The sequence below is a fragment of the Callithrix jacchus genome, chromosome 8 (assembly GCF_049354715.1).
Source record: "Callithrix jacchus isolate 240 chromosome 8, calJac240_pri, whole genome shotgun sequence".
Taxonomy (NCBI): Eukaryota; Metazoa; Chordata; class Mammalia; order Primates; family Cebidae; genus Callithrix; species Callithrix jacchus.
The window spans coordinates 132,696,165-132,716,697 of NC_133509.1; the positions used below are offsets into that span (position 1 = coordinate 132,696,165).

Here is a 20,533-nt window from a genome sequence, read left to right on the forward strand (position 1 = left end):
TGTCCCATGGGAGTCAATGGCCATCCAGGCAACAGGAGAAGGGCAGGGTCCCCGAGTACAGTGGCGAGGAGGGGCAGCGGGTAGGTGGGGTTCTCCTGAGGGCCTGGGAGGCATTGGCTGGTGCCTAGCTTGGCACCTGATGGACAGTCGATGCCTAATTAGTAGACAGAGCATCTGACTCAAGTAAGGAAGCAGCAGATGGGTCAAGACAGAGACCTAAAGGGTGTTTACAGGCTCGGAAGGAGCAGCCTGGACTGCTCCATTTGGCCGGCCTCTGATCCTTAATCCCAGCTTCAGGTGGGTGCGCCCTGAGGCAGACAGCGCTAATCAGGACGACAGGAGTAATACAATGAGCTCAAATGGAGCAGGGCCCAGAAAACAGAGAGAGCAAGAGAGAAGGGGGAAAAGAGTCTTCACGGGATAAAATTACCAGCCAAGACAGAAGGCGAAGAGGCCGAGGGGCGGGCTCTCCCGCCCAGGAGGCAGCCGGGCCACCCCCAGCCTCTGCCTGGGCTGGAAGAGCAGATGCTCCCAGCCTGTGATGTGAGCCCCGGAGAGGGGCAAGTCGCTCCCTGCAGTGAGCACAAGGGCAGGGTGGGAGACGAATGCGGGGGCCTTCTGGAGCAAATTTCAGGAAGGAGGGAGGGGGCGGAGGCTGCTGGCCACAGCAAACACTACTCCTTTCCTCCTGTGATGTGACAAACATACAAAAATTAACCCAGCCACGGCTGCTGTTTGTGTTTACAGTTTAATGAGAATTTTTAAATATGTATCTCAGTGAAACCTAAGTGAATAATTTCTTTCCAAAAACTAAATAAATAAGAAGAGAGAGAAGAGAAGGAAAAAAAAGAGGATGTCCCTGAGATAGATGCTGCCACTCATGCTTGGATGCCGATCACTTATCTGGATAATTAGGCAGTATCAGTGAGCGACCAGATCCCCGAAACTTGATATTAATCCGTCCCTCTTAACAGTGACATGGAGCCGCAGCGGTAGAACTCAGCCAAGACTTCTAATCCCCCTTTGTTTTGCCGATGTTCCAGTATCAGCGCCCAGCATTGCTTTCCCGAGGTGGCCGAGACGCGCTATCAGCAGCTTCAACCTCATTTCGGCTGTGAATCAAAGTCTATTAGGGAAGTCTGAAAGAGTCAAGAGGCCTATAGATTCCGGAGAGAGAGAATAAATTCATAATGGCTTTGCCAACAGGCCAAGGATGAGGCAACTGGTTTTCAGGGCTGTCTGTCCCTGAGGTGTGTGTGTGTAAACCAAAGGCTTTCTCCAAATTCAGGGCACCCAGGATTTTGCCACTTGAGTGTCTCTCTGGGTATTAAATTCCCAGGTCTGCCAGACAGGCCAAGAGGCTTTGTGCCCATCGCTTCCCCAGGGTGGGGAGCAAATGCCCACTGATGCCCATGTCGAATATCAGGGTTTACGTCGGTTCACTTTCAGCCTGGCTTCTGTCTCTTGGCTCCATCTCGCCTTCTGTTTATCTCCTTTCTCTCTGGGTAAAACTTTAACTTCAGGTTCAAGTAATTCTCCTGCCTCAGCCTCCCAAGTAGCTGAGATTACAAGCACCCACCACCATGCCTGGCTAATTTTTTGTATTTGTAGTAGAGATGGGGTTTTGCCATGTTGGGCAGGCTGGTGTCAAACTCCCGACCTCAGGTGATCCACCCGCCTTGGCTTCCCAAAGTGCTGGGATTACAGGTCTGAGCCACCATGCCCAGCCAGTCACCCCTTTAAGAGAGGACAATGTTGAAAAAATGGAAGAGACCACTTGCAAAGTCTAAAGTGTGGATTCATAAGATTAGTGCAAACCAGAGGTTGAATCTGGTCCATGTGGAAGGTCCCAGAGGCTGGGCTGCCTCAGGCTGGGAGGACACAAGAGAGGCTAAAAGTGATTCATAGTACCGTACACCCAGGGAGAAGTCCCAGGACATAGTTGAGGCATAAGGGATCGTGCCAGGCAGAATTCTGGGACCAGGTCCAGCCATGGAGGGCAAGATGGATAGTGGGGCTTGCTGAAGGTGCAGGCTTTGAACGCTCCTAAGGTTTCCCCCATACAGGCGCTACCATAGCTCCCAAGGCAGCCTTGCTTAGTTGTCTCAGTAGAAAGAAAGCAATAAACATGGAGGTTCTGTTAAACACATGCATCGGGGCAATTCACGTAACATAAAATTAATTGTTTTGAAGCGAATGGTTGCATGACACAGTAATTGTGCAACACTGTGAATGTCCTTGTGCTTTTTAGCCTGATGTCCCATGGTCAGGGGTCTGAAGCTTCTTGTTCTCCCACACATGTTCTCTCTCTCTCCACAGCACAAGTGTCACCATCCCCAAGGGAGCTTCCCTGGCAGCATGCCCTGGTGCAAGAGGGAGCTAGAACTTTTTTTTTTTTTTCTGGGTCTTCATTGCTTCTTTCAGCGGTTCCACAAGCCCTAAGGAAATGGCTGCCAGGCAGAAAGACGGTCTGTTTCCTTCCTAAGTGACAGAGCTGGAGGCTCCCTTACACCCAGGTGTGCCCCTTCCTGGGGAAAGGGTGTATCACACAATTTATTATGATTTTGCCAAGTCTCTCCAGCTGAGGAGGCCTGCTCTCCATGTATGACATGAGAACTCATGGACAGTCCAGGGGTGTTGTCCTGTACCCCCCCACCAGGAGCAGATCTTTGGGGGAGAGAGGACATTTTGGGGTGCAGCTGACAATAGGGTGATTGAGGGCTAGAGAACCAGAATAGCCAAGGTGAGGAGTAAGAATGGTATCTTCTGCCCTGGCCACCTTTTCAGTCCCTTCCTACCTATGAGTACCTGTGTGCTCCTGACCACCTGGTGTTGGAAAGGCCAAGGCAAGGAAACAGAGTGAAGGTTGTCAGCCAGGTGACGTTATGGACCTAGGGTTACCTGGGCATCATAGGGTCACCTGGGCATCTCCTGTCTATGCTCATGGACAAAGAAACGGGCTGTCCATGAGCATAGACAGGAGACATGGTTGAGGGAGCATGCATTGTTTAGCATTCAGGCCTGGCAAGGACCTCAGGCAGAGGCTCTTAACCCAAGCTTCAAACGCCAAGGGCATCTTGGGTAAGTTTCCCAGACTTGTGAAAACTACGCAATATCACCGGTGTAATCCCAGCATGTTTAGGATTCACTGCTTTAGGCCCACCTTCTCAAACCCCTAGCCAGGTCTTGAAATCCCCCAGGAAAAAAACGTTTCTCAGCTTGACAGCAGACATGTTTCTTAGCTTGATGGTAAACATTATCTTGGAAAAGAGAAGCAAGTCAAAGAAAGAAAAAAAAAGAGGGAGAGAGAGGAAAAAAAAGAAGAAGGGAGAGAATAAGAAAGTGACAGAGAAGGAAAGAGGGAGGGTCAGAGAGAAGGAAGGAGAGGAGGGAGAGAGAGAAGAAAGAAGGTAGAAAGGGAGTGGGGAAGGAGGGCAGCCGGGAGGGAGGGAAGAGAAGGAAGGAAGGAAAGGAAGAAAATGACAATTGCGTTGAAGCACACATTTGACTATGTCTCATCTAACTCCAAACTCCCCGGTGGCTCTCTGTTGGTCCTTTGGGGTGACCCCCCTCTTTGAGGAGCTCACAGTGCCCTGCAAGCTCTAGCAACTCTTTTCCTGTAGCACCTCCAGCACTGGTTCCTGCCTCCCTGTTCCCTGCCTCCATCTCAACTTTCATTAGAGTTACGGAAAAGACCTTTTCCTCCTCTCAAACTGCTGTTCCCCACATGAAGCTTCTGCTTGAGCTACCTCCATCGCACCCAGATTATGTTCAACCCTCAGATTCTAGTTTAGAACATTCTCAGGCTCTCCCAAGATGCATTTCCTGGCCGTTCTTTCTTTCTTGGTTTTTTTTTTTTTTTTTTTTTTTTTTTTTGAGAAGAGTCTGGGTCTGTTGCCTAGGCTGGAGTGCAATGGTGCAATCTCAGCTCACTGCAACCTCCACCTCCCAGGCTCAGGAGATTCTCGTGCCTCAGCCTTCCGAGTAGCTGAGATTACAGGTGCCCACCACCATACCAGGCTAATTTTTGTATCTTTAGTAGAGAAGAGGTTTCACCATGTTGGTTAGGCTGGTCTTGAACTTCTGACCTCAGATGATCCTCCCATCTTGGCCTCCCAAAGTGCTGGAATTATAGGCGTGAGACATCGTGCCCCAGCTTCCTGGCCATTCTTGACTAGAGTCAAGTCACAGGGGTTTCCTTTGGGAATTCACTAGTTTGACCTTCAAGGCAGGTAGGGACAGAAGCTAACTTATTTCTCTCACCGCTGTCGTGGGATGCTCTGTGGACATTCCTCTCTGGATGTAAACACCCTTTTGCGGGGCCTTGGAATCTGCAGCTCAGACATAAGGTCCCTACTTCCCATCCCTGTATATATGGCCTCAAGTGATAACTAAGTTAAAACCAAGTTATAGGGCATCTCTATAAGAGACAGAGCTGGACAGTCCCTTACGCCCAGGTGCACTCTCTCTTGGAAACTCATGTATCCCACGAATTATTGTGATTTTGCCAGGTCTCTCCAGCGGAGGAGGCCCGCTCTCCATGTATCATATGAGACTTCATGAGCAGTCTGGGGGTGCTGTCCTGTGCCCCCATCCAGGAGCAGAGGACATTTCTAAGTGACAGAGCTGGGCAATATATAGCATTAGGTTAAGCATGTCAGTAACTGCTCATAATTATTTGGTTTTATTTTCTCATGAGTAAAATGGAAATAATAATACCAACCTTGAATGTTTTTGAGACTTAGAGAAAAAGGATATAAAAAGGCCTGAAGCAGTTGCAGAATGCAAAACACACCTGGTGAGCCCCAGCTGGCCCCGCAGACCTGCCTTAGATGGTCCCTGTAAGACCCTTCCCTGCCTTTTGTCCTCACCTTCCATCCCCAGGCCCCCGGGAGGGGCCTGATGGCCACATGGGCAAGGCAGCTTTTGGGAGTCCACTTCCTCTGCAGGGCTGACCCAGGCAGAGCAGGAAGAGCTGGGGCGACTCTAATCTTTTATTTGTAAAATGATGATGGTCCCAACTCCTCTGTGACACAGAGGAGGGTGGCAGAGGGAGGGGCACACATGTATCAACATCCCAGAGTCTTCCTGCCTTTACCTTTTCATTTCTTATTTGTACAATAACAGTAAAATGTTTTTACAGAGTAAGCCAACGGTGCTACAGAAACTGAATTAGAGCGTCCTTAATTAATATGTCAGAATATAAGAAATGATGAAAATATGTATAATTAAATTCCTGCACTAAAACAGGATTTGAAAATGCGACAAAAATAGCAGCGCAGCTTTTTCCCCCCTTATTTCCCCCTCCCTCCCCAATGGCCTCCCTCCCCTTTTCCTCCCGAAAAATAATAATAATAAAAAAAAGAAGTGTGAAGGCTGTGGCAGCTGCCACCTGCGTCGACCTCAAAGAACGACTGGGTCGCCGGCGCTGACAGGCTGGTCACCCCCAAATTTAGACACAAATTGTCGAGATTAAAAATTCTCCCCAATCAGGTGCCGCCTGCCTTATTTTCATACAAAGATGCCGCAGGCTGTGTGCTATGACAGCTGGACGTGTTGGTTCCCATACAAGCTCACGCAGTGATAAGGCTGTTGAAGACAGGTGCTTGGAAAAGCCAACCTCCTGAATAAATATACAATTACAGTAGGGCAACATCGAGAGAGGGAGGGAGTTATTTATTTATTTATTTCGGCTCCCAACTTGACACAAAGATGTCCCAGGGCATGACCCCAAAGGTTGGTGAGGCAGTTAACCTGGGTTTAAGTAAGAATGCCCCATTGCCCCTACAGTCCCAAAACCAAAACATGACTGAGTCCCTCCAGGCCCAATTCCCCTCTGTCTCCAGAAAGTCCTGGGGATGAACTGTCTGTTTTCTTCAAGAGGGAGAAACTTGGGGCCTTCTCAGACCAACAAGGGACTCAGACCCAGGGGCACAGGCATCTTCTCATCCGGGAAACGAAGGAAGGAAACTCTTTTCTCATCCCTGAAGATGGAGTACCAGGAGACAGGCTTTTTGCTTTATCTGAGGAGGGAGTTGGGTGCTTTGGGAAATTTCTTCTGGGGGCTGCTCTGTGTACTTCACCACGGTAAATGACAATTCCCCAGTCCAACCTCCAGAGAGGTGAAAGGGAGGCTCTGCCAGATGGGTTGCAATTCTTACTGGGAATAAGGTGACGCACTGAGAGGGAAGAGAGATAGAGTATGTATAAACCCATGGCAGATGAGATCAGAGTCTTTATTTATTTATTTATTTATTTATTTAGTTAGTTAGTTAGTTAGTTATTTTGAGATGGAGTCTTGCTCTTGTAGCCCAGGCTGGAGTGCAGTGGCACTATCTCAGCTCACTGTAACCTCCGCCTCCTGGGTTCAAGTGAGTCTCCTGCCTCAGCTTCCTGAGTAGCTAGGATTATAGGCACCCTCCACCATGCCCAGTTAATTTTTGTATTTTTAGTAGAGATGGGGTTTCACCATGTTGGCCAAGCTGGTCACAAACTCCTGACCTCGTGATCTACCCCACTCAGCCTCCCAAAGTGCTGAGATTACAGGTTTGAGCAACTGTGCCTGGCTGAGGTCAGAGTCTTTAAAACAGAGCCAAGCTCCTTTCAGTAAATGTGGATCAGAGACGTTCTGGGGCACCTGGTCAGGTATGTGTGTGGGAGATGGCCCCAGACTCAAACCTTGGTTGCCAGACTCTCCATGCGACTGTAGGCAAGTTACTGACCAGGACTCAAATTTCTCACCTATTAAATGGGAGCCATATTACTATCTTCTGGGATAATGGCAGAAATTAAATAATTATGAAAAGATCTGTAGTTGTATGGAGACAGGCTTCCCAGAGACCCTGGCCAGGAAGCCATCCACAGACAGCACCCAGATCTCAGACCCACGTGCATGCCTTTCCAAAGACAGCCCATATCTGGGCACTGAGCAGTGTGGAATTGCCTGGGCCTCGCCATCAGCCAGTCACTTTCTGGTCTCCTGGGGGCAGTGCTCATCTCAGAGCTGGGGTGGCCAACCTCTGCTAGGCCTGCTGCCCTGCTTGAGGGTCTCCCCTACCTCCTCTCTCTGGTGTAGATCTCCGATGGACATCTTGTTTCCAAACTCCATGTCAGCATCTTCTTCCTAAGAACTCAATTTCTCCTTGGACCTTAGCTCCAGTCCTTGCCCAGGGTGAGCCTCCAAATGGGGGCTTAAGAATTGCCAGCACAGCCCTCCTGGAGTAGCCTCATAGGAATGAGTTAAACCTGAGAAAATGGACACGGAATCAATTGCACAGTGCTTTTGTGGCACGGAAGAAACGCCATGTGCCCAGGAAGGGGCTGCCTGGACTACAGGGAGCCTATGAGGGAGGGGTGTGGGTGACAGAGACAAAAAAAGAGAAAGAGAATTCAAGAGACTGCTTATTCAGCACAGTCCTGGATTCAAGAAACAGGAGCATTCAGTCCCTGGAGACGTGCTCTCAGTGGGGTGAAGGACACAGACCCTCTCAGCGCAGCCTACTCCCCATACTCTGTTTCTCAACTTACCAAGCATCGTCTTGATTATCAATCTGGAGTCTTGAGTCCGTTGACAATAGAAAGAAAACGTGTGGAAAACAAAGCATAAGACGGAACAAAACTCTGGATCCTGGGAGGTTCCGTCTTAACACACAGACTTGTCAAATACCAGCTGGAAGCGAACACCAGCTCCACCATTTGTAAATGCCATCCTGTGAGCCTGTGCTGAAGCTTCCCGAGCCTTGTTTCCAGGCTGGTCCTTGGGAGGAGGTGAGTGGACGTATTAAAAATGCTCAGCACTGCTCCAGGCACCACATGGGATGACAAGACATGGCCATTCCTCTTCCCCCTGCAGAGACACTTCACCTTGTGGGGTGAGGGTACTTGTAAGTCACTAGAAGGAGCTTCTAGTCTTTCTTCTGCCTGCTGTGAAGCCCTGAGGGATTGTTTCTAAAATTTGTGTCAGATAGTCTATGACTCAAAGTCACTTCTCTTCTCTGAGTGTCTTTACCAACCAGTGCCGTTCGCTTGGTTCTTGGTGCCCCTGGATCCCTGTGTCCCCTACAGTGACAACAAACAATAAATGCTCAAGAAATAGGTGAGTGCATTCAACTACATGTGTGACTGACTAGAAATATTTCTGGAAATTGAAAAACCTTATTTTTTTCTGGGTACCTTTGGGCTAATTTGAATGGGAAAGACACATGAACGCATATGTTTGCTTAGAGATAAAGCGGCATGCTCCACTCCTTTCAATGCCACACACATCATCTCAGATAGCAGAGGATGCTCTCATCCCATGCTATGTTCTAGGAATTATCCATGTGCTCTCTAACCTTGCTTGAAGTGTCCTCAGGCTCCCTGGCCTGGTGATATCAAGAGTACCTTCTGCAGAAACTCAGTGTTCCCCCCGCCAAAGAACTTCTGTATCACCTCCATCACTGCTCACCCCTCAGCCTCTTCCTTCTCTGGCCATTCAGACTTCATCACCTCCCATAATGTTTCACCTGTTACCCACTGTTCATTCACAGAGTGGATGGCATCCTTCATCCTTCATTCATTTGCCAAAGAAATGCTAATTAAATACCAGACAGCAGTGGTTAAGCACTTCCATAGAAACACTAAGTGTGCCCCAGGAGAATTACAACACAGGAAGGACCACTCAAAGTTAGATATTAGACATTATGTCAGACACCGCATCCACAGGTAACTGGACCATCCTGCGGCATGGGTGGGTCCTGGGCTCGCAGTCTCTCTACTTAGCCCTTGCCCATCCCCAGAGGTTCATTCATCCTTCCTCAGAGCAGAGACTTGTTTCTCTTTTCAGTTTTCTCTCTCATGTCCCAATAACTCCCTGAAAACTCTCCCTAGGCAGTTCCACACTCTACAAAAAAAGCATGGATGTGCATGATATTTATGTACTTATATATGCTAAGAAAGAATTAATAATGAAGGAAGGGAGAGAAGAGAGGGAGGGAGGGATGAAAGAAGAAATGAAGAAATAAAGGAAGGAAGGAAAAAAGGAAGGAAAGGAAAAGGAAAGAAGGAGGAAAGGAAGGAAGGAGGGAGGGAGGGAGGGAAGAAAGAAGAAAGGAAATGAGCTTTATTAAACAGAACATTTTAACTCCTTAACCTCTCATATTCATCTTATAAAACCATGCTTTCAACCTTCAAGCCAATAAGCCAAATAAGCTAATTTCCCAAACATGAAAACAGTCTTTTTATGAAGATAAACTCTGCCTATTCCCTGATCCCCTCTGCACACACACAGCTGGAATAGAGAAATGTCCACAGGAATCTTTAAAAATAGCCCTTTGCTCATCTTCACCACGCAAATACAGGGACAAGATGTGGATATAAACCTACCCAGACTCCCAGTGTGTTCTGGTCTCGGTTCTGAGAGCTCATGATGAAACCTGCAACAGTACAAGGAAGATCCTATTTATATTCAATTTGACAGATGAGGAAACATCTGAGAAAGTGACATGATTCGCCTGAGCTGGAATTGAGTTGAGGAGGACTGGCTCTAGCATCCCCACCTGCTCAGTTCAAGCCTGACTCTTACAAAAACACACAACCCTGGCATATGTCGTTGACGTATAAAACACCACCTGTCCGACTTCAGAGGAGACGCTCTCTCTGGGTCTCACGGCACAGTTCCCACTGACCCTCTGACACACAGCTGAAGCACAGCAGGTGGGTTCTCCGCTGGCTGCTTCAAAGAGCTGCCTAGATCTCAGCAGAGGGCGCGTCCTCCTAGCCCTGGCCGTGGTCCCTGCCCATGACCAAGCTGAGGGAATGACTGCCCAGCCAGCCCTATCAAGCCCACACTGCATGGCCATTTCTCCAAGACACTCAGATTCATGCTTACATTAGGTCAGCCCATGTGGCTCTTGTGTCTCTGCAGAGTTCTCAGAACCTTCTTAGAACTTCTCAGAGCCAGCACTGGTATTACACCAGCCCTCATCGAAAGAACTTGACTTCTCCAGAGAAAATAAAGTATTTTATTTTATGGACTTCGGGACTCATGCGATTAATCGTGTCTCCATCTTGGGAGGCTCTGTGTGTCTCTGACTTCTACGAAGGACCTAGTGTCTCATTCTGGGTACTTACTTTACCCTAGCTTGGTGATATTTCTTCTACAGTACTTTCTAATTTTCCTAAATTCTTCACTAATTTCTATTTTGTTAATCCCAGTACATTACTGCGAGCTTTCTCAAGTCCTTTGGGAGTGAGGCTCAGTATCTGCAAATAGTCAAATAAAATCACCAATAAGTTTGATGGCCCTTTAAGTTTAAAAATTGATACAGGCTGGGTGCGGTGGCTCAAGCCTGTAATCCCAGCACTTTGGGAGGCCGAGGCAGGTGGATCACGAGGTCAAGAGATCGAGACCATCCTGGTCAACATGGTGAAACCCCGTCTCTACTAAAAATACAAAAAATTAGCTGGGCATGGTGGTGCATGCCTGTAATTGCAGCTACTCAGGAGGCTGAGGCAGGAGAATTGGCTGAACCCAGGAGGCGGAGGTTGCGGTGAGCCGAGATCGCGCCATTGCACTCCAGCCTGGGTAACAAGAGCGAAACTCCGTCTCAAAAAAAAAAAAAAAAAAAAAAAATGGAGGCAATGTTTTGGCTAAGCTGGACTACTCTGTTTTTAGTCTATTTGTCCAAGGCAGAGAAGCAAGTTTTTGTGTGTGTGCTTTCATGCAGTTGAAAGGGCAGTAGGTTAACCTGCAATGAGCATATCCTGCAAGGCTTTCCTCCAAGTGGCTGGAGGACTCCACTAGTTTCCAAGGTAGTCAAAGAGCTGCTCTGGAAAGCAGATGGATCAAAACAAGTCCATGGTTTTGGGAAGTACTAGACTCGCAGGCCGACCCCAGGCAGAGAAGTGGCCTGCCTCGGCCCTGAGGTGGTAAACCAGCCCCTACTGCTGGACAGGGGTTCATGCCTCAACCCTGCACCTCCTCCTAGATGAAGCACAGAAGGTAGGAGGATCACGTGTTCTTGCGAGTGCCCGCAAGAAACCCACGCTCTGTGCTGGGGAGTAGGGCTGGGTCTCATCAGTGGGCTGCCTGCCAACCAGGGCTGCATAATGTCAGGATGAGGAGGTGACACAGGCAGAAGCAAACTGCACGTACACTGTGGTCATCTGTCTTGTTACGTTTGTGTATTTCCTGTCTCCCCAAGTAGACGGTAAGGTAGATCCTACATGCTCTACAAAGGGGGCACATTTGCCTGTCTAGTTCACCAGTACGTACTCAGGGATTAGAACAGGGCTATCCTTATAATAGGTGCTCAATAAGTATCTGTAAGAGGAAAGAAACAGGGAAGTAGGAAAGAAAAGACAGGGAGATGAAGGAAGGTAGGAAGGAAGGAAGAAAAAAGGAAGGAAGGAAATTTGAAATTTTCAGTATTCAACAGGCCAGAGTCCATCTAAATGGCTACAGGAATGTCACACCTATCCAAGGTACACGTTATGATATAAAATATGGCCCAGTGTGGTGGCTCATGCTTGTAATTCCAGCACTTTGGGAGGCTGAAGTAGGTGGAGCTCGGGTGTTTGAGACCAGCCTGGGCAACATAGTGAAACCTTGTCTATACCAAAAAACAGAAAAACATTAGCTGGGTATGATGGTATTGGCCTGTGTTCCAGTTTCCTGGGAGACTGAGGTGGGAGGATCATTTGAGCCTGGGAGGTACAAGTTGCCATGAGCTGAGACCATGGGAGGTACAAGTTGCCGTGAGCTGAGACCACGCTACTGCACTCTAACCTGGGCGGCAGAATGAGATCCTGTCTCAAATAACTAAATAAAAATGAATAAAATAAATAAAATGTGTATAATAGGGTGCAAACGGTAATGTAGGGGAGCAAAGTGGGATAGGGGTGAGATTAATGCCGAGCAGATCCAGAAAAGAAAGACTTCTCAGATGAGGGGACACTTTTTAAAATTGTGCTTTGAAAGCTGGAAGGTGATCTCTTACCTTTTTTTCAAAATACTTTTTCTCATTATAGGCTTAATACTTTTCATTAGTGAGAAGTTGGATAATGAAGACGAGTATAAACACAAAAATTAAAATTTCCCATAAATAAATGCATCATTCCGTTGAAAAGCACTATTATTGTTTTGGTGTGTGTTTTATTCCAGTCTTATTTTTTCTGAAGTTTTTCATAACTGAAGCCAATTACATGTATTGTGTATATTTTAATTAATACTGTATAATGTGCATTTTTCAATATCTAAATATCTTGGCAAACATTCTTAATCACCTTATCTCTTTCATTACATGGATGTTTCATAATTTACCTGACCATTTCCAAATTATTTGCTTTTTATATTCGTAAAATTTCCATTCTTATGAATATTTAGTTGGGAAACATCTTTTTTTAGAATTATTCACATTTAGATTATTTCCTTAGAATGGTAAGTACAAATGAAATAACTCAATTGAATATATGCTTTTAGACTTTGGTATAAATGAAGGAGAGGAGAGACAGAAAGAATCTCATAGACTTGGAAACTGGTATGAAGCAAAAGTGTTGAGTCACATTTCTCTCTAATCTTGAGCATGAAAGATGAGATAGTGGTGCTTGTTTTGGTAGTGGTGGTGGTTTTGGAGATGGTGGTGAGGATTTAGAGATGATGGTGGTGGTTTTTATGATGATGATGGTGGTGATAGTGTTTGAGGTTGCAATGATGACAATGATGGTTAGGGTAGTGATGATGGCACTGGAAGATGCAATGATGGTGGTGACTGTGGTGTCTTGGCAGTGGTGATGGTGGTGATTAGTGTGGTAGAAGGGGATGTCGTCATTTCAGTGGTGCAGATGATGGTGGTGGTGGCATGATCATAATTGTTTACAATACGTTGCAAACACGATGGTGGTAGTGGTTATAGTGGTGGTTGTGGAGGGTTTCGTGTGGATGGTGACAGTTTTGCTAGTGATGATAGTACAGGTAGATGTGTTTGTGATTGTTTTGACAGTGGTGGAGGTGGTTTTGGTTGTATTAGCGGCAGTTGTTCTGATGGTGGTGGTGGGCAGGATGACAATGAAGGTAGTGGCTGTGGTGGTGGTTGTGGCTGTGGTGGTGGTTGTGGAGGTATTCGTGTTGATGGTGACAGTTGTGCTAGTGATGATAGTACTGGTAGATGTGGTTGTGATTGTGTTGACAGTGGTGGTGGTGGTTTTGGTTGTATTGTGTCAGCTGTTTTGATGGTGATAAGGGTGGTGACACTGGGTATTAGGAGGGTAATGGTAGTAGCTGTGATGGTGGTTGTGGAGGTGATGATGTGGTAGCAGCAGTGATGCTTGTGGGGATGAGTGTAAGGGTGGTGATGACAATATTGGTAAACGTGGCTGTGCTGGTGCTTATGGTTGTAGAGATGATGGTAATGATGGTTGTAGTGACGGTGCTCATGGTATTGATTGTGGTGATGTACACGTTTTCACTGGAAATGTAACAGTAAGTGGTACTGCTAGAGGACTTATTCCTTCGACTTTTCACCAATCTGCCAAATTTCAGTTTTGTTAATGATGTTCTGTCAACAATACCATTATTGAAATGAGGATCTATTTAATTGACTAAGATTACAATAATACTATGAATAAGCAAATTTTCTAAACAAGATTCACAAAGGTCAGTCTGTGCAAATCCATACTTTACCCTAGTAAACGGGATTGGCCTCAGTTTTGCTTGTGCTTGCAAAATCACATGTTCTAAGAAGAAAAGATTTGGATTTAATTATAATTTAATTTAGCTCCGCAATGATGTGTTAATCATCTTTTGTATCCCCCTACAAAAGGACACATTATCCCGGAGAACATTTACCTCTTCTTCCTTCCCCACATATTTCTTTAAGGCAAGAATGACAATGATGGCCTATGAACCCAATCCAGGCCACTGTCAATTTTTGGATGGCTCAGAAGCTAAGAATGGTATTTGCTCTTTTTAAGAATTTATACAAAAATTCAAAGAAAGATAATATTTTGTGACACACCAAACCATATAAAATTCAAGTCTTGGTGTCCGTATGTATCTTTTGGAGCATATTCATATTTATGCATTGAATTACTCTGAATTTCTGTCTATGGCTGTTTTTATGTATGGCTATAGTGTTTAGTAGAGTTGAGATCACATGGCTCACAAAGTCTGAGACATTTACTGACTGATTCTTTACAGAGAAAGTTTGCTTGGCCTCTGCATTAGAGCATGCCCAGGTAAACAATGCCTTTGGCGATCCAGGAAGACTATGTTGTAAACTGGCATGAGCTTGGACTCTGGAGTGAGTTGTGACTCTTAACTACTAAAGTCCCTTCACTCTCTGTATTGGAGAAATGATATTTATATCAGAATGAAAGCAGCAACCTTTTGAAATTGCCTTTACTATAGAAGTGCAAGTTATAAGCTCCTATCTAATCAAGTTAAATGTAAAATTTTGCCTTGAGCTTCCTGGCAGCTAGGTCAAAAAGGGAAAGATATTTAGCATGTATGGTCCCAAAGGAATATGGCTTTTCAGGCAAACAGATTCTTGTCTGCCTAACACTCAAGAATAAATTAATATCCTGCAGGATTTCATAAAGGGACAAGTGTAGGGTCCTTAACAGTATCCTCATGGTGCAGGTAGCAGTGCGTGTTGCCGTGTCCTCAGGGAAAGAGTAGTCAAAAGATCAAAGGCCATTTGGTAAAAGAAATTCTGTGAGTTGGGCAAAATAGTGTGGACCAAAGACGAACTCTTAGTAATTTTATTTACTTGAGGGGTAAAAGCGAAACAATAGATTGCCCACGTCTTTTGAAAAGTCCTTCATAACTACCAGCTCATCTGTTTATATGACTAATGCAGAAATATTCTCACCATTGTCTGCGTCATGATGCCCAAGAGGCCTCAGCGAGGGACTGAGAGGCTGAGGGGTGCTCTGTACTTAACCCAGTACACTGGCTGAGCCTCAGCCACGCAAATAAATCATCACGTATTTTCAATTAGTTTGCACTCTCACTAGCTGCTGTCCTGAATAATTAGGAAAACGATTCACATGCTGCCAGGAGCTGATCTGAAGTGTTATCTCTGGGATAATTATCTGTCTGCAGTTCAGTCTCCCCTGCTCCTCCCAGGTCAGCCCGGCCGCAGGAGGACACCCAGAGAGCATTAATGAGCTCTCATTGAAGATGTTAAAAAGCTTGTATTGATCTGTTTGTCCAAGAAGGAGATATTTAAGCCTCTCTGCTGAGGGCAGGAGAGACAGCGAACCCTATCACAGAGCCTGTTAGCTGGCCTCTGCTGCTCCTGCCAGCCCCGCCCTCCTCCCTGCAGGTCTCCTTCCGGAGGTCAGACTTCAAACTCATCATGCGGCTTTCCAACCTGCCCCCTGTGCCACTTCCCCGGTGTTTGTTTCCTTTGAATGTGTGTGTGTGTGCGTGTGTGTGTGTGTGTGTGTGTGTGTGTGAAAGAGAGACAGAGAATGAAGGGAGGAGGCCCAGGGAATAAGTATGAATCCATAAGCCTGTACGAACATAAATGAATGAAGGAGTGAATAGAAAAGAAGTCAAGATTCCTTCTTACCACAGAATGCCAGCTAACAAATGTAAACAGAAAGAGCGAATTAGAAAACCACCACTTGACACTATCATAGTAATAACTGATCCAGATAAGAAATATCAAATACCAAAGAATAATGAAAAACAGGTATCTGCATACCCTCAACACACCTCACAAAAAGATACTTAATTCATTTAAACAGCAAAAAGGAGTAGCTTCACAGTAGAGAAATCTGGCAGGTGCCACCTTAACCGAGTGATCAAAGTTAACATCAATAGTAATGGGATTAATTGCCATCACATGCCCCCCAGGCGCCGAGGAGGACATAACGTCACTTCTGTGACATTCCCGCCAAAAACACAGAACCTGAATCCCATCACCAGGAAACAGCAGACAGACTCAAATTAAAGGACTTTCGACAAATCCGCTGGCCTGTACTGTTCATAAATGTCAAGTTCGTGAAAGGCGGAGAAAGGATGTGGAATGGTTCCAGATCAATGCAGACCAGAGAGAGTACACGTAAGTGAAATGTGGGATTCTAGACTTCATCCTGGACCAGAAAAATTAAAGTTGCTTTGCTCCAAGGAACAGTAGTGGGATGATTTACGACATTTGAATAAGGTCTGTGGATTAGAATATAGTGCTATATTAGTGTTCATTTCCTGATTTTGATAATTACACCATGGTGATAAAAGAGAATGCCTTTATTTTTAGGAAATGCACATTGAAGTCTTTCTGGGTAAAGGAGCTTATATCTGTAACTCACTCTTAAATAGCTCAGAAAAACAAATAACAGTGTGTGTGTGTGTGTGTGTGTGTGTGTGCACGCACACAAACATATATATACAGTATATGTAGATGTGTACATACATATGTATGTATTGATATCTATCTATATCTATTCATATGTTCACCTGTTCACCCAGCATTCCTCCAACCCTCCATTAAGAGAAAGAAAAAGCAAAGTGGCAAATGTTGACTTAGGGAATTTGGGTACAGGAGACTTAGCATTTCTTTCTCCCTTTCTTTCTTTCTCTCTTTCTTTTTTTCTTTCTTTCTTCTTTTTCTTTCTTTTGTAAATTTTCTATAAGCCTGAATGTTTTTCAAAATAGTTTTTAAGAAGGAAGGGAGAAGGTAAAAATATATGAAAGGAAGATAAAAGGAAAGAAAGAGGACAAGAATGAGAACCTGGCTTCCTTCCCAGCAACTCCTCGTGAAGGATGTAGTACCCTGGACTTGGCAAGGATAACTTTAGAGGACACTGGACCAGTGAGGATGCTAGGGCCTTAGCCTGACTCCTAGGGTGTTCAGCTTAGCAGAACGTGCATGGACAAAGACTTCAGCTTTGAGTTAGGAGAGCAGGGGTCTGGCTCCAACCCTGCCATGAAGAAGAACAAATGCCCACATTTCTCAGCATTTGGGGTTTCCTAGTCTTATCTACAGCTAGACTTGGATTCTAGCGTGCAAATATTTGTGGAGTCACCAGGCTTCCTTTGGAGTCAGTATCACTTAAGGGGCTGGGGCAGATTCTTCATGCACCAGGCTACCATGCTGGGTGAGATAAGACGAGGAGACAGTGTGAGTGAAGGGAGAGCATTAGACCCGAAGCCAGGAGACCTGGGCTTTGTGCCCCGACTTCAGCAGGTGCCAGCGGTGTCATTTTGGGAAATCATGTCACGTCTCTGAGCCTCAGTATTTGCACCTGTGACATGAGGGTACAGAGGCAGCACGTCACTTGCACACAACAGTCACTCACTGAATGGCATCTGAACTGAAAGACTGTGCTGGGAGGGGGAGAGGCTCTGGGTGATGCGGCAGAGTAAAACAGTCGTAACTGGTGCAGGCTTCTTCAAACAGAAACACGTTTGGTTCCCTGGATCTGCGATTTCGTCACTACTTAACTCACTGAGTCTTGGTTTTCTTATCTGGAAGATGGAGACAGTGCCGTGTGTCTGCCTGGGTGGCTGGAGGTTTCAAGACAGTGACAAAGGCAAATGCTATAGAAAGAACAGCACTTCTGCAACAGGGACTTCCTCACACCCCACCCCCACCCTGCTCTCCTCCTGCCCTCCCAAATGCAAGAGGTGATTGTCGTTACTGTATTGCCTGGTTGATGTTGGAACAATTCCATCTTTGTCCCCAGGTCTTACCTAACCACCGGATCAGATTCTATTGACGTGACAACCCGCCCTCTCCCATCTGCCAGCTGAGAATATTCATGCTAAACTGCTGATTTCTGTCTCAGAATAAAGGCACACCCCCCCCCCAATCTGCATGCATCGGGTAAATTCTGAGAGGCACCCAGTTAGCGGGCAGAAGCTACAGAAGCAGGTGAGCCCAGGGGCTCTGTGTATACACCTTTGTGTCTCCTGAGAAGTCAACCAGCCGTGCGGCCCTAATTAAGAGCTTACATCTCACATCCATCTGCCCAACATCATGATGGCTCTTCACTGGAAAATGTATTCCTTTGTCCCCTACCCCCAGCCTGAGCATGCAGTGCTGTCAAAAGGTCACTGTCATGGAGCGTGGGACCGTGGAGACCTCAGGAGGAATGGGGGGGAGTGTGGTCAGCCCTGGTGGGAATGGACAGCTTCCCCAGTCAGTGCAAGGTCTAAAAAAAATCAACAATAATAATAATGAATAAATAAAAGCTTGCACCAAGAGCATGCGTATCGGGACCAAACAATAGTTTGGAACCTTTTGAGAGGGGCAGTTCCTATCAAATAATGGCGTTTTATTGATATGGTAATTTTTATATTAACAAATGTGTGCTGGAAATGCTGTGATTTATTTTTTTCTTGGAGGGGAAAAAAAGTAGCTTGCATGTGGCATCAATAATGATATGCTAATGACCTGCTTCCAAATTTAGATTAAAAAATTTAATTGGCAAATCTCAGAGCTGAGAAGATGGCTTTCCTGATTGCGGCCCAGTTTTAAGGTCCAAATGTAAGGTTTGGTAAACTTAAAATTTCAGGCAGTCCCCAATATAGGATCTCTATAACTGGGATATGGACGTTTTTAGGGGTTGTAGGTTAATTATACTACTGGATCTGCATATATCTCAAATTTAGATCATCCTGGTTTGACGGAATGGAAATATCCAACAAATGCTGACTGGGATCATTTTCCCCTTTCCGTGCATGCACACACGGACACACACACACATGCACACATATGCACACTTACAGACATGTACACAGAAAGCATAAAGGGGGCTATGTAAACAAAAACGTTTTGTAAGGAAAGAGACAGCTTCCCCGATTAAAACAATGGCCAATTAGTTTTGTTATATATTTTTAAATAACTTCTAAACCTGTATATGATTTCACAATAACCTGGAATAGAATATACGTATATATGTATGTATATATATATATATATATATATTGTTCATATGACAAAGTGAATATTATTGGTTCATTATATCCAGCAAGGCAGAAATACCACAAGACATCTAAATAAAGACTTAAAGAAGAGGGGAAAAAAGAAATCTTTTGGATAATAGTGAATAAGCCCACCATGTTTCCGGATTAATTCTTCCTGTTTCTTTCTTGTTTAGTCTTTGTCTCATCCCCTCTCTTAGGCACTCCTTTCTCTGTGAATTTCATTTTTATTACATTCGCTGTTTTATAATCACTCTCATACTCCACGTATTCTCTTTCTTTCTCGCTCTTTTTTCATCTTTCTTTCTTCCTTTCTCTTCCCCTCATCCTCCCTGTCCTTCCCTCCCTTCCTCACTTCACCCTCTCCTCTTCCTTCATTTCTATAGTCCTCCCACTATGGCCTTTAGGTGAGTGATGTCCTGATGAAGCACGATGGGCAGAAGTCAGGCTGGACTGAGATTGACACTTTTGATGAATCCATACAAATACAGGTCAAAGAAACTCCTTGTTAGGCTCTAGACAACCTTTAGGCCAGGGTCAGAATTTCTTTCTTGGGAAGAAGAGTCCAGTGAACAAACTTGAATATTCTGATATAGCTCTGAATATTCTGATATACAGGAGCATTAGCTGACAAAGAAGCTTTCCTGGTGATTTCTCTCTTTCCCCTAGATGTTTGGAGTTGGAAAAAAAAAGCCAGTTCTCAATGGTTCTGGTACTTAAATCTATGCTATAGTTGGACAATTGCAGCGTCTCTAAAGCACTGTGTAATAAATAATAGCTATCGGTTAAGTGCTTTACCAGGTGTTAAGAAGGTAAATCCTGAATCACCCGCTGAGATGCTACCATTACATTCAGTAAAGCAGATCCTTTCCCACAGGGCACCCTACAGGTGACTAGTATGCTTATGGGACCAGTGGTCAGGACCCACAGTCAGGTCTGTATGATTTTATCTCATTGCAGCCTCAAAATTACCTTTCAATGGCATGCATTGTTAGTCCTATTTTGTAGAGAAAAACTGAGTTTCAGAGAAGAGACAATGACTGTCCCAAGACCATCGAACCACAGTCAGGGGAGGAAGGGCAAGGGAAGGTGCGTGTGTGCCCAGACCTGTGATTTATCTGTTGCTTCTCACTCTCCATCTCCAGCCTGCAGACCACGCAGTGCTGGGTCAGAGCATCTCTCCAGCCTCAGCACTGCAGGACAGCTGACCTGCTCTTCAAGTCTGCATTTCTCTTGGGAGCCTCCCAACGACCTTGTGCACCCAGCCACACCTCCTGCTCATCTAGTTCACTCCCATTTATCCTTCCAACCTCAGCTTAGCAAAGTCTTCCTCCTGGAAGCCTGCTTTGACACACAAAACCTGAATTAGGTTCCCACAGCATCCTGTATCTCTCCACCACCACCTGTCTCACTCTCTGTTATTTTTTGACCTAGGTGTCTCCCTGTGGGAATCGTGAGCAACTTGAAGTCAGGGACCCTGTTATTTTGACAACTTTTGATGAACTACAGACAGATACTGTTGTAGTCCCTACAGAACCACATGCACAAGGCCCCTCCCTGCTTCCATAGAATTTACGTGCTCCACGTATGTTTATTGTAGCACTGTTCACAATAGCAAAG

At 45.6% G+C, this 20,533-nt stretch overlaps 1 long non-coding RNA gene across 1 annotated transcript; it reads right to left on the bottom strand.

Moving 5' to 3' along the window:
• Positions 1-5,661: 5,661 nt before the first annotated feature.
• LOC128928930 (uncharacterized) lies at positions 5,662-9,417 on the bottom strand. Its single transcript, XR_008474719.2, has 4 exons — positions 9,364-9,417; positions 7,528-8,058; positions 7,058-7,245; positions 5,662-6,179 (listed from the first exon to the last, which is right to left on the bottom strand). It is a non-coding gene; the product is annotated as an uncharacterized LOC128928930 (long non-coding RNA).
• Positions 9,418-20,533: the final 11,116 nt, after the last annotated feature.